We start from the raw sequence: 13265 nt of genomic DNA on the forward strand, positions 1-13265 counted from the left end.
ATGTAGATGTTCAGGCGCAGGCTGGAGCTCAGGCTCCGAGATACCATGAGGGGCAGGGGGGATTTATGTGATCATGAAATTAAAGACTGTCACAATATATATGCATAAGGGGGACAAATTAAGGTTGCAGTGGCAGCATTAAATTTGGCATTTTGCTAACATTTCCTTGTTTGATTTTGCAACCTGAATGGTCTTTTAACTTTTATATATATGGAAGTGGTGCAGGCTGAGGGATGTGCTGGCTGCCGCTTTCAGCAGCTCCCATTGGCCTGGAGCAGCAAACCGTGGCCACTGGGAGCCGCGATCAGCCGAACTGCGGACGCAGCAGGTAAACAAACCGGCTTGGCCCGCCAGAGGCTTTCCCTGCACAAGTGGCGGAACAAGTTTGGGAACCACTGCATTATGGTAAAGTCTTTAATTACATGGTCACATACTATTTTTTTCTCACACGACTCCTGCCTCATTCAGTATAGAGGATGAACAGTGCTCACTTAATGAGTAGCTATTCAATATTTGTTTTATCCTCATTGTTTAATTTGTAGGGGGTTTTGTGTGTAATTTAGATATATGCTCTCCAGATAGATACGGGAATCCCTGGGTATCTGGCTTAATGGTCCATTTGATCAGACCATTAAGAGTTACATTTTCAAACCTCTGTGCAAATGCTGCCCCCACAAAAATGCATCCGTGAACACACATAATCATGTATTTGTACATTGAAGTAGTTCATTATAGGAGTATGCAAGTGTGGGCTTTGCATACCGAAATAACTAGTTGTGCATGTGTGCCTATCCTTATGGATACATCTTGGGTGTGGACATTTGACCATTTGGTTCTCACTGTTTAAATGTCATGAAAGCACAAGGCAAACTGAAGTACAGTTAATATCCAAGACTTTCAAAATTCTTTTGGTCAAGGGAGGAGGACCCAGAGGTGTGACTTAAGGAAAGAGTGTCAAGTTCATCCATAATTTTGAATTTCTTGGCTTATTTTGGTTTGTGTCACAATCTTAATGTTATTTAAAGTTTGTTTCAAAGATGAGCTTGAGCTGCAAAGTTCAGATATGGATCAAAATTTCCCCAGTGTTCAGGGGCCATTCATACCTAGTGCTTTTATTTATCTCACTGTAGAAAAAGGGCTCAAAATTTGGAGAGGTGTTTGACCAAGGTTTTGATTCAAGTTTATCTCTACTTCTTTTGTACTCTCTTTCCCTCTCTGTGTTAATTATTTAAATCAGTTCTCTAATGAAATAATACAAACATTTAAATGACAATTATATTCTTGGACTTGCTCTTTACGTGCACTTGCACTTTCACTCTTAATGCCTTATAGCAGGGGTGGGCAAACAACTGCCCGCGGGCTGCATCCGGCCCGCGAGCCGTTTTAAGCAGTACCATGAGCTCCTGCTGGGGAGCGGGCTCGGGCCACACTCTGGCCGGGGCACTGGATCGGGGGCCGCACCAGCTCTGGCCGGGGTGCAGGGTCGGGGCCGCACCATGCGGCTCCCGGAAGCTGCGGCATGGCCCCAAACTGGCTCCTATGCACTCCAATGGCCCCCTCCAGCACTCCAATGGGAGCTGCAGGGGTGGTGCCTGCAGACAGGGCAGTGTGCAGAGCCGCCTGGTTGCACCTCCATGTAGGAGCCGGAGAAGGGACATGTCACTCTTTCTGGGAGCCATTTGAGGTAAGTGCTGCTCGGAGCCTGCACCCCTGAGCTCCTCCCCATGCCCCCATACCCTGCCCCAGTCCTGATCCCCCTCCTACTCTCCAAACCCCTCCATCCCAGCCCGGAGCACCCTCCTGCACCCCAAACCTCTCATCCCCAGCCTCACCCCAAAACCTGCACCCCTAGCAGGAACCCACGCCCCCTTCCTGACCCCTGCCCCAGCCCTGATCCCCCTCCTGCCCTCTGAACCCTTCGGTCCCAGCCCAGAGCACCCTCTTACACCCCAAACTCCTCATCCCCAGCTCCACCCCAGAGCCCGCACCCCAGCCCCAATTTTATGACCATTCATGGCTTGCTATACAATTTTTAATCCCCAGTGTGGCCCTCGGGCCAAAAAGTTTGCCTTATAAAGTATACAGTAATTAAGTCAATCCTTGATGTCTAATGTAAATATGTGCACATATAGTTTGAGTCACCCGCAAAACTTATTGAAAACAGCTTTTATACCTTCCAATTATTAGTTAGTAGTAGCTCTACTTCCAGTGGACTGAGATTCCTGACCAATTCTTAGAAACTTTTAATTATGCAATCAAGCCCATCACAGGAGTCCTGTCTCTGTCAGATTAAAAAAAAAAATCCTGTAGATCACATTCCATCAGCCTATTTCAGGCCAGGAAACAGTGCTGTGGGTAGAGGTGGTGTTCTCTTCTTCAGTAGCAGGCAGGAAGTTTCACTAGAAGACTAACTGAAAGGAAGGGCATATGGAAATATCCTATCACCCATATTGAAACTGTCTCAGAAGCTCATGCAGCTGAGAGAGGTTTATGTGATCTTTGAAGCATAGCCACCCACAGCTGTCATTAGACCAGTGTTGTTTTTTAATAGCAGATCTTTGTGTGTAGGGGGGTTTCCTCCTCTTTTAAATCTACAGTCCAAGGCTGTAACCTAATAGCATTATCTGGCTTTGCCTCTTCCCTCTGTCCTTGTTCTACAGTGAGGTCAGGCAGGATCTACTTTACCAGATCATTTTATTAATCCCAAAGACAAAAGGACTAAATACTGAAAGGTAGTCAACCTCCAGTGCACTGATTATAATGAGTGGGAGCTGCCGGTGCTGAGCATCAAACAGCACATGGTCCATATAGAGGACACAGTCCTGCTCCAACTGAAACTGATGGCCAAACCTCCATTGACTTCAAAAGGGACAGGGTCAGCCCCAAATGGCATTTGGCTATTTACAGTCCAGGGCCAAATCTTGTAGTTCTTATTCAGTTTTTACTTAGAATTTGGCCATTGATTTTTGGGGAAATTTGGAGGGCAGGGAATTAATTGCTACAGCTGTGCAAAATGTTTGCTGCAAAACTTGAAACTAGCCTGATTTTAACTTTCATTTCAAGTCCAAAACATAGCCCATGTTTAAATATTTCAAACAAACTTGAGTCCAATGTTGAGCAACCAGAGCAGCAAAAATAATTTGTGAACTTTTCATTGAACTGGAAACCGAATTTTGATTCATTGCATTTAAATCCTTTCTGTGTTACCTTTTCATCAGCATTTGTGTGAGTGCAGTTTTTTCACATAAAACTTCATATACACATGTTAAGTCCATAGCTGACAGTCATTCAGGCCCCAATTCAGCAAAGCATTTAAGCATGTGCTTAAATCCATTCCTGTTCAGAAAGCATTTATGCATGTGCTTAAATCTCAAGGGCATGTGCTTAAGTGCTTCTCTGAATAGACATAGACTGTCGCATCAGGGTCATAATGAAGAAACACAATTTATTTGGCACATAAGTGGAATGAGTAAACTTCCTGCAATAATCACATTCAATTTGTCCAAAAAAGACAGCTGTTTCCTTGCAGCAGGCAGCCAGGGCCAGCCACAGCCAAAGCACCATATTGTGACAACAAAGCTAGCCTAGGGGTTCTCTTTGTTGGGACAGTCCTTTGATAACAGTAACAATGCTGGGCTTAAACATCTTTTTAGCAGACCCCTTTCCCCCTCTACTGCTGCCTCACCTGTTTGTTGTGTGTGCTGAAAACCCACTGAGGCAGTCACAAGTGGAACAATACTTAACTGACACATTACGGAGCTTTGATGTGGAGGCGGTTACAGGAATCCAGCCCCACACCTTTTGTAATAAGCCTGACAAAGACTTGCTCACACTTTTTGGGACAGAATCCCAAGGGCACCAGATCAGCACATTATGCTTTGGCCCTACTTTCTCCCACTCTGACCCAGCCCATATTGAAACTTCCTTATGCCAGGGGAACCAGGAACAGCTGGTTTAGGGCTGGACAACTCTATGCCATCGGAGGACTTCCAAACCTAGTATAATCCTCAGGTGCTGTATTAAGGCATCATTAAATCCCTTTTGTTCCTCCCTCCTCCCCTTTTTAAAGACTTAAAAGGGGTTGAGGATCTGGTCCGTTGTAGTCAGGACAAATTAAATAATAAAATGCTGCTTTTAAATTTTACTCTGGCCTATAATATTACAACACTAACTTTTCTAGCAGTGATGTCTCAGGCAAGTTCTGACTCCAATAGGCCAAACAAATGGAAATAAATGTCTTAAATAACCTAAAAATTGCCTAATCTGCTTGGCCCAACACATTCTAATGCCACAAGCTGCCTCCATCTATCTTTATGGCCATGGCTACATTGGTGCTTTACAGCGCTGCAACTTTCTCACTCAGGGGTGTGAAAAAACACCCCCCTGAGTGCAGCAAGTTACAGCGCTTTAAAACGCCAGTGTAAACAGTGCCCCAGAGCTGGGAGCCGCACTCCCAGCACTGTAAGCTAATCCCCTCATGGAGGTGGAATACCTGCAGTGACTTAACTATGACTTTCCCCATCTTTCCATGCACCCAATAATAGATTAGAAACAATACCATGTGACTAAGGAGATCTATCACATGACAGCCTGTCTCTGTCATACTCTCAAAATCCCACCTTGTGCTACTGCAGCTAGGGCCCTGACAGAAACGGTAGATGAAATTCCACATTGATAATTGCAAAGTAATGCAAATTGGGAAAAATAATCTCACCTACATATATATAAATGATGTGTTCTAAATTAGCTGTTGCCACTCAATAAAGAGATCTTGGAGTCACCTTGGATAGCTCTCTGAAAACGTTAGTTCAATGTACAGCAATGGTAAAAAAGGCTAACAGAATGTTAGAAACTATTAGGAAAGGAATAGAAAATAATACAGTAAATATAATAACCCCACTATATAAATCCATGATGGGCCCACACCTTGAATACTGCGTCCAGTTCTTGGCACCCCATCTCACAAAAGTCATAGTGGAACTGGAAAAGTTTCAGAGCAGGGCAACAAAGATGATCAAAGGTATTGGGGGGGAGGGATAGCTCAGTGGTTTGAGCATTGGCCTGCTAAACCCCGTGTTGTGAGTTCAATCCTTGAGGGAGCCATTTAGGGAACTGGGGTAAAAATCTGTCTGGGGATTGGTCCTGCTTTGAGCAGGGGGTTAGACTAGATGACCTCCTGAGGTCCCTTCCAACCCTGATATTCTATGAATAGCTTCCATGCAAGAAGAGACCAAACAGATTAGGGCTTAGAAAAGAGACAACTAATGGAGGATATGATTGAGGTCTATAAATTCATAAATGGTGTGGAAAAAGTGAATAGATAAGTGTTATATACTGTTTCCCACAGTACAAAACCAGGGATCATCCAATGAAATTATTAGGCAGCAGGTTTAAATACAAACAATAGGAAGTACTTTTTTATACACCGTACAATTAACCTGTGGAACTCATTGTCATGGGATGTTGTGATGGTCAAAAATATAACTGTGTTCAAAAAAGAACTAGATAAGTTCATGGGGACAGGCCCATCAATGGCTATTAGCCAAGATGGTCAGGGATGTAACTTCATGTTCAGGGCAACCCTAAACCTCTGACTGCCAGAACCTGGGAAAAGGAAGACGGGGGTGGATCACTCCAAATGCCCTGTACACTCCCCTTGAAACTGTGGTACTGGCTACCATTGGAGACAAAAACTGGGCTGGATGGACCAATGGTATGACCCAGTATGGTTGTTCTTATGACAGAGCTCAGCTCTGCAGGGCATTGGACAAAGGTTTCAAAATCCCTGCCTGTATGATCAGTACATAGCCTGTCCATCACACCTGTCATTCACAGTAGGTATTACACTGGTTTCATGGCCTTTTAAGCTCAATGCATGAAGGGAAAGGCATTACCAGGGCCTTAAAACTTTATGATCTAGCCAGACTTAAAATACAGAATAAAATGTCTTTCTGTTACACATTTGCACATCGGATTTTAATGGGTCAAAAAGCACCACCACAGCATATCACCACAACTCTCCCATATTTTTTCAAAAATAAAGAACAGCCATTGAAAACCACCACCAGCACAGGTCAGAAAAAAGTTCATTTAAGTCATCTGTACACTGTGACACAGAATGGCCAAAGGAAGCGTATTCAGTGTTCAGGCTGATTCTTCATTCTTCACCACAGTAGTCCCTCTGTGCTCAGTAATCATATGGATTTCAGAACAGTGCACAAGTCTGCCTGCCTCTCTCGCTCGCCCTCTCTCTTCTCTTCTTCATAAAGTTTTCCATTGGCAATGGATTTGATGATGTAAGCAGAAGGAGCAGGTTGGTAGTTTGAAGTAAAAAAAAAAAACAGGAAAAGAAAGGAAAAAGAAAGGGCTTTCAATTGCTTACAATTTGCAGTTTGCCAAGTAATAAACAAAGCCCCCAGAGCCGCCAGCTCCTTCAAAATTGCCATTTTTATCCACTTGGCTCCACCAAGCAGCTCAAAGTAGTACACACAGTACCCTGACACAAAACCACAGGAGGGTGTGGTTCCTGCTTCTGCTGGGCATAGAACAGGGAAGCTATTTATTTCGGGCGCATCTCTGTTAAGTGAGTCATGTTTCAACTGGAAAATTGGCCACAGCTTTCTAGCAGATCTTTGCTGCCAGCTCTGCTGGCATGCTACCCAATTCCTCTGTGCTCCCCTCCCCCTCTTCCCCGCCCTAGGCTGCCTTCATATTCTTAAAGCCCCTGTTTAATAATAGTCATTGTTCCATGTTAACCTTGAGAGTCTGGGAGAAAGGACAGTGAAGGGCGTAGCTGTGTGCTATAATGAGCATTTGGTGCTATAGCAGGTGGGAAAGGCTTTTGGGATCTGGGCAGATTAGGAGGAGAGGGGGCACTAGCAGATGTTGAAACAGGATGATGTATTGCTGTTCACTCTGGGATTCAGACAATACCAGCACAAAAGTAGAACAGGGAAAGGGGGAAAAAATTGATCCCTTCTGATACAAACTGGGCTAGAAACCAGACACACTTACAAGTGAGCATTTAAAAAAGAAAAATATGTTTCCAGGCCCACCACCTTCTCGTCTCTGCAACTGCCAAATTTCTCTTTTCAAACATCATCTAGGCTTTGATTTATTTTACATTAACTTAAGTCTCACTGCATTACATCCAATTTCTTTTTTGAGGTGCAAACAACAAGGATACATGTGAATCTCTGTCTCTGGAATATATACAGAACAGGCAGCCTGGCTGGAGCAAATAGAACCAGTGTAACTAGGTTTTGACCTCTACTCCAGAGGTTAACAACATTTAGAAATCTAAATTGATTTATACAGATCTCACTGCAACCCTGTTAAAAATCACTTAATGGCTTAATTCTTAGTCCTGTTGATCCCAACTAATCTAATAAACCTAAAGAGCAAATTATACCTGTTAGATAATAATATTGATATAAATACCACAGGTTTTTTTTAAAAATTGTTGTGGAACTTTGTCCTTAGCTTTCTCAATATGTAAATTTCTGGGAACTCCATGAAATATGGTGATTAATATCACAATGGGCCCACACAGTATTTGTGCAGTAGATACTGCATGGTAGGTGAAAGAAATTTAGCCCTGCCTTTGAGTTTCCTTGCTTTTGTTGGATGCAAGTCAATAGAGGCTGCTTGGTGCTCAGTACCTTTTAAAGCTAAGCCATTTATTTAGATGCCTAAATATGGGTTAGAGAGACTAACTTTGGGAATTTTGAAAATTTTGGCCTAATTTATCAGATACATTTATCTTCTGGTTCTGTTTGCAAATTGTCCGTGAGCAGCTTGAGATATTCTATTGTTTATTTGCTAATTAGCATTACTTGTGGGATGGTCTCTGGTCTGCAGATCATCCATTAGCAGTTTGTTGTGAGTATTCAATATATAAGAACTGTGTTGGTTGATTTTGACTGGACATATAAGACACATGGTATGGTTCTGTTCCCTGATTGGATGACTGTTAGAATCAGCTTTCTGAGGTGAATACTTACTTTTATGAGATCAACATTCACTTTTACTCTCATTCATTTAAAATTTACCATTTCTATGGCCAATTCTGTCAGTAAACTTGGTCAATAAAGCTGGGATTTTTGAAAGTCAAAATTACCAATTTTCATGATTTTATCATAAGTTTCATATTTTATGTTTTACTGAATCCCCGTGGCTCCTGGAGACAGATGTTTGCATGAGAATCTCAACTTTATTTCTTTTTTTTTAAAAGTATATTTCTAGCCCTCATGGTTGTGCAGAAAAGTTTGAAATATGGCCTGAGTGTAACCTAAAGGTTCAGAAACCGGCAGGCAAACAAAAATAACCCAACTTTTCAAGATTTTAGGCCAATCTCATGATTTTGGGGAGGGGGGGCAGACTCAGAATTTTCGAACATTTTGGGGATGGCAGTAATGTGACAGGAGTTGGGTATCTAACTCCTTTGGGCCTCTTTGAAAATCCCAGTCTAACACATTAGTGAAAAGCAAACACAAAAAGGGCAAACACAGCCAAAGCAAATTCAGTTTTTAAACAAGTGACTGTTTGTGGGAAATCTTTTTGAGTTTGTTGCCTGCTGCAATTTCTATAAAGCTGTGTAGAACTTTACGCAATATAAACATGCAGAAATGAAACAAAAATATTAGTTTTATTATTAATAGTGGTTAATTATAACAGCCTTCAACTATTCCCCAGTCCAAACTTGAACTAAAATCATTAAGCACCCTTCAAATAACCAACCATCAAATACCAAATGCCTTCTACAGCAGTACAGCCCACTCTCCTCCCGACCAGGCATGGACCTTTAGAGGCCTTTTAGTCTCTGGTGCTCTTTAGAGAATGGCCAGGGATAGCTTGCTTCCTTCAATCCAGCCTCCGACTCTACTCTGGTCTTGTCTGGGAACAAGTGGGTACAAAAACAACAAGGAGTCTGGTGGCACCTTAAAGATTAACAGATTTATTTGGGCATAAGCTTTTGTGGGTAAAAAACCTCACTTGTTACTAAAGAACTAGAGCAGAGGGTGAGAAAACATGAATGAGGCTCCCTCCATTTTGACATATCTATACTTAAATAAAATACCTTTTCTGGGTTTACCCAGAAACTGCATTCCTCGCTTCAGTTAGCAGATTCCAATCAAATGAAATCCAGTTCAGAGAGTTCATCACTTACACACTAATGCATTTAGCCACGCATTGATAGGCAGTGGAGAGGGTAAAATCACCTCTTTCCCTGCCACCAAACCCCATTGTGTATCATTCAGAACATCAGTCTGTGTTCTCACCTTTGTTTGGTTTAGGGTTTTTTTGAGAAGAGCTACTGAGCATACAAATTAGGTGAATTAATAACATTTAACAATGTTTTCCATTTTCTCATGATTATTATTGTGTTTCTGCCTCAGACAGCTTACAATCTAAAAGACAAGGCAAACAGAAATAGAAAGAGAACATATAAAAGCAGAAATGTCAGAGATTACATACATTGTCCCATGTTGTGTCCTGCATGCTATCCATCTCTCCAGATACTTCAGCCATGCTCCTACCTACTGGTAACAACATCTTCTCACAAAGTCAATTGAAATTGTAATTATTTTCATGAAAAATTATCTGCATATCCATCTCTTTTTTTTGTTTGCTGGGAGTTGCTCCAAATTTACTCATCTTTGAACATCCAGTTAATAGATAAATACCTCTTAGGTAAAGTATACAGCACCAGATTTTCAAGTATCCAACACCCACAACTGGCACCAGATTCCCACATTTTGGCACCCAAATAAGGTCAGATTTTCAGAAGTGCTCAGCACCCAGCAGCTCCCATTGTGACATCTATGCACCAATTTTCCAAAGAGATCATCTCTAATGTGCTGATCTCTTTTGAAAATCAGGCCACTGCATTCAGGTGCCTAACTGGGAGCTTAACTCTGAGAACTAAGTGTTGTGTATTGGAAATTGGCTAAAAATAACAAACTATCATTTTAAGGGTAAGAGAGTTTCTGGTCTTGCTTGCAGGGTAAGAGGCTCTGAGGGAAGTCATGTGATCTGGGTCACCTGAGTCAGTAAGCAGAGAAAGCCAATCTGGAAAGAACCTGTTTAAAGCAATGGGTAGGGGGTGACTTGTGGCTTGCTGCCTTAGGGAGCAGCCTGTTTTCTCTCTTTCTGTTTTTGGCTTCTTATGTGTCATTGTTCTGAATTCTAAAAAATAATGTAGTATGACATTGCAAGACTACTTATGTTTTTATCTAATTTCTCTGTGTGTGTGCTGTGAACATAGCACTGGGCACTTTTGAAAATCTGGTCTAGTCCACTGGTATATCGTCTCTCCCTGAATGCACATACAAAGCAAGCAATATGCAGGCACATCTGGCTTAGAGGGAGATGACATAATGCGTCTTCTCAGTGCAATCTGGGTTCCAGAAATCAGGGCTAATGGAAAGGTGTCCAACTCAGCCCAAAATATGACATGGCTCAATCATTGTTAGAGCGTATGACTTGATGTGCAAGCAACAGTGTACGAATGAGAATATTAAAAAGATGTGGCAAGAAGAATATCATGGGCCTGATTATCCTGACAGGTGCGTGCCTGAGCAGCTCCTACTGATGGCAGAGGGGGTTGGGCATGTCACACAACTCATAAAATAATTTGGCCCCATATGATTGTGAGAAAGAAAAAGGACAAAGCTAGAAGGTGGCTAGTAATTATAGGAAAGATGGATCCATGGACAAAGCTAAAATAAGACAGAAGATGCCTTAAACCATTGAAATATGATTTGATTTATTGGTATGCAGGATAAGCTTTGAGCAAAATAAAAAATAACTCCAAAATGAAAGGGAAACATGTTTCACAGTGGGGAAAAAAAATCTAGAAATGCTGACTGGGAATAACAAAAGCCAGATGGCATAAAATGGCATCTTTAGGGATTATGTGGCATAAGGAGCTGTGTACAAAAGCATGCTTTGAGTGTTTAAAAAGCCAAAGCCACATACTGGGCATGCTCTGTGTCCTTAGATAGCCACATTAACTCACTTAATGTAATCTGCCCTTAAAACCTGTACAATCATGCTTCCCATTTAAGCTCTCTGCCCTTAGTTATCCTCAGTACTTCATCAAGCTTGCTGTGCTTTGCCCTTATACATCCTCAGCAAGCAGGGCTATTCTGATTTATCAAAGACATGAAGGTGGCTCCGGTAGCATAGTTAGCAACACAAATCATCCACCTACACCAGGAGTCTCCTCCCACTTGCTTTGTGTATAATAATGGATTTTTAAAAACGCTGGTTAAGCAAGTTCACCGCCGATATACAATAGTTTTGAAAAATCTGTGTTCTTGTCTTATAATATAAAGGAGCAGAAAATAAAGTTTTCACCTGGCTAGCCAAGTTGTGCTCTAACGGGTGCCACTACATGATTAATTCATCAATAAACCCCCCATTAGTATACCATAGCCAGGGTTAAGCTTTGCAGTCATCAGAAGTGAAGTGTGCTTTGCGCTTGATTCCAAGAGGACACAGCCTACTCCTTTTCAGTGTCTTCCAACAAGGAAACACTGCAGCTGGAGTAGAAAACAAGCACAGTATCATTTACATTACAATCATAAAATTTCATCACTAGTTCAGATATTTAGACCATACTCTTTTTTTTTTTTTTTTTTTTTTTTTTGCTTATGGAGATTTACAGAAATCTTCTTAACTGCAAAGAAGATTTCCTTCCTCAGACCATCAGCTTCCAAACTCAGCCTTTTCCTCTTTTCGTCAGTATAGGATTTGTACATATAAAAAGAAACAAATGAATCAGCTTTTTCTAATTACACAAGAACATGATGATTATTTGGTTCAAGTTTGTATCAGAAGTACTGTATGGTGGAAGACCTTTGCCCACAGCCCTGTTTTATTTCCAGTCCCTTTACCCTCACCCTAAAAGGTAGGACTTTTCTCCTATAACTATACAATGTGTAATACTGATTTTCAGGACTGACAGGAAGAGTTAGCTACCATTTAAAAGCTTGTGATTTGGTTCTTGACCCAAGTCTGGGGTATTCACACCATAGGTTCAGTTTCAGTTCCAATATAGAGAAAGGATAAAAACCATGATGTTCAGAAATGGAGCCAAACTTTCTGAATATTTGTGCAGTTCAGTTCAAGGAGCAGGGGTATGTTTTTGGACCCATCTTTAAATTAAAGTAGAGATGGGCTGAACTTGCTCTAAAAAATTTGGATCTCTTTGAAATGAGGCACTGCTATTTTTTTAAATGTGTGAATTTGCTATTCATGTGCCAGATTGCCAGGTCTGAAACTCTCTTATCCACAAAACAGGTGGACCAGTGTTATGATCTCTCTAACACTTACTGACACTGCCAACAGCCACCTCATTTTACCTATATCAAAATTAGTCATGTCCACAGCATCAGGCAAGGAAATGGACCCTCGAGGTAAAACTGTTAAAATTTACTAGAAATGCTATTTGATGTATATATGCTAAAAGATATCTGAGAATAAAAGAAGGGTAAAATAAACACTCAGGTTCTCCAATACACTCCACTCATTTCAGTCATTCTACAGGGGCAAAGTGACTGGAAATTTGTTGTTTTTTTCCCAGTGAGAATTTCCCTATGATGGCAGGGGGATGTTGGGATGACATAAAACTGGCATAGCCCACTCCTATTCCCCTCTTTTAGGCCATAGTGTACAGCTGAATTGAGGGAAGCAGGGAGTACGGTTAAAGTATTTCAGCTACTCTCTGCTATCAGATGATCTCTTGGGACATTTACTGGCTGATGTGGTTTGGAGCACCCCATAGGCTGCTCTTAACTACATTGGAACTAACAAAGAGTTGGCCTTAAAATCATCCCCAGTTCCAAATTAGCTGCATATGGCTCTCTTGCAGCCCCTCCTTGAGATTCAGGACCCAGAATTAGTGCAAATATATACCAAAGTATTGAGACAGGGGTTCCTGAGGCCAGGTTTTTTTTGGGGGGGTGGGGGTTCAGACTGTGTCAAACCTGAAAGCTGGCATTAGTGCCAGAGCAGTTTGGGAAAACATAGCTGACCCTAGAAAATGGGCATTGTCTACATACAGAATCCTGATTCTATACACAGCTGATTTAGCAGCAGTAGCAGCGTTGCCACCACCAGCACATTGTGAAGCCTTTACATCAAAGCTCCCTATGTTGCCATCTTGAGGGCATAACAGTTATATGAAATATCCATGGGGACCCTGCTACATGGGAAAATTATTTTAGTGCAAGTTAATGGAAATCACATCACAACAGAAA

Source organism: Terrapene carolina, unplaced genomic scaffold, assembly GCF_002925995.2.
Source record: "Terrapene carolina triunguis isolate 2854851 unplaced genomic scaffold, T_m_triunguis-2.0 Scaffold69, whole genome shotgun sequence".
Taxonomy (NCBI): domain Eukaryota; kingdom Metazoa; phylum Chordata; order Testudines; family Emydidae; genus Terrapene; species Terrapene triunguis.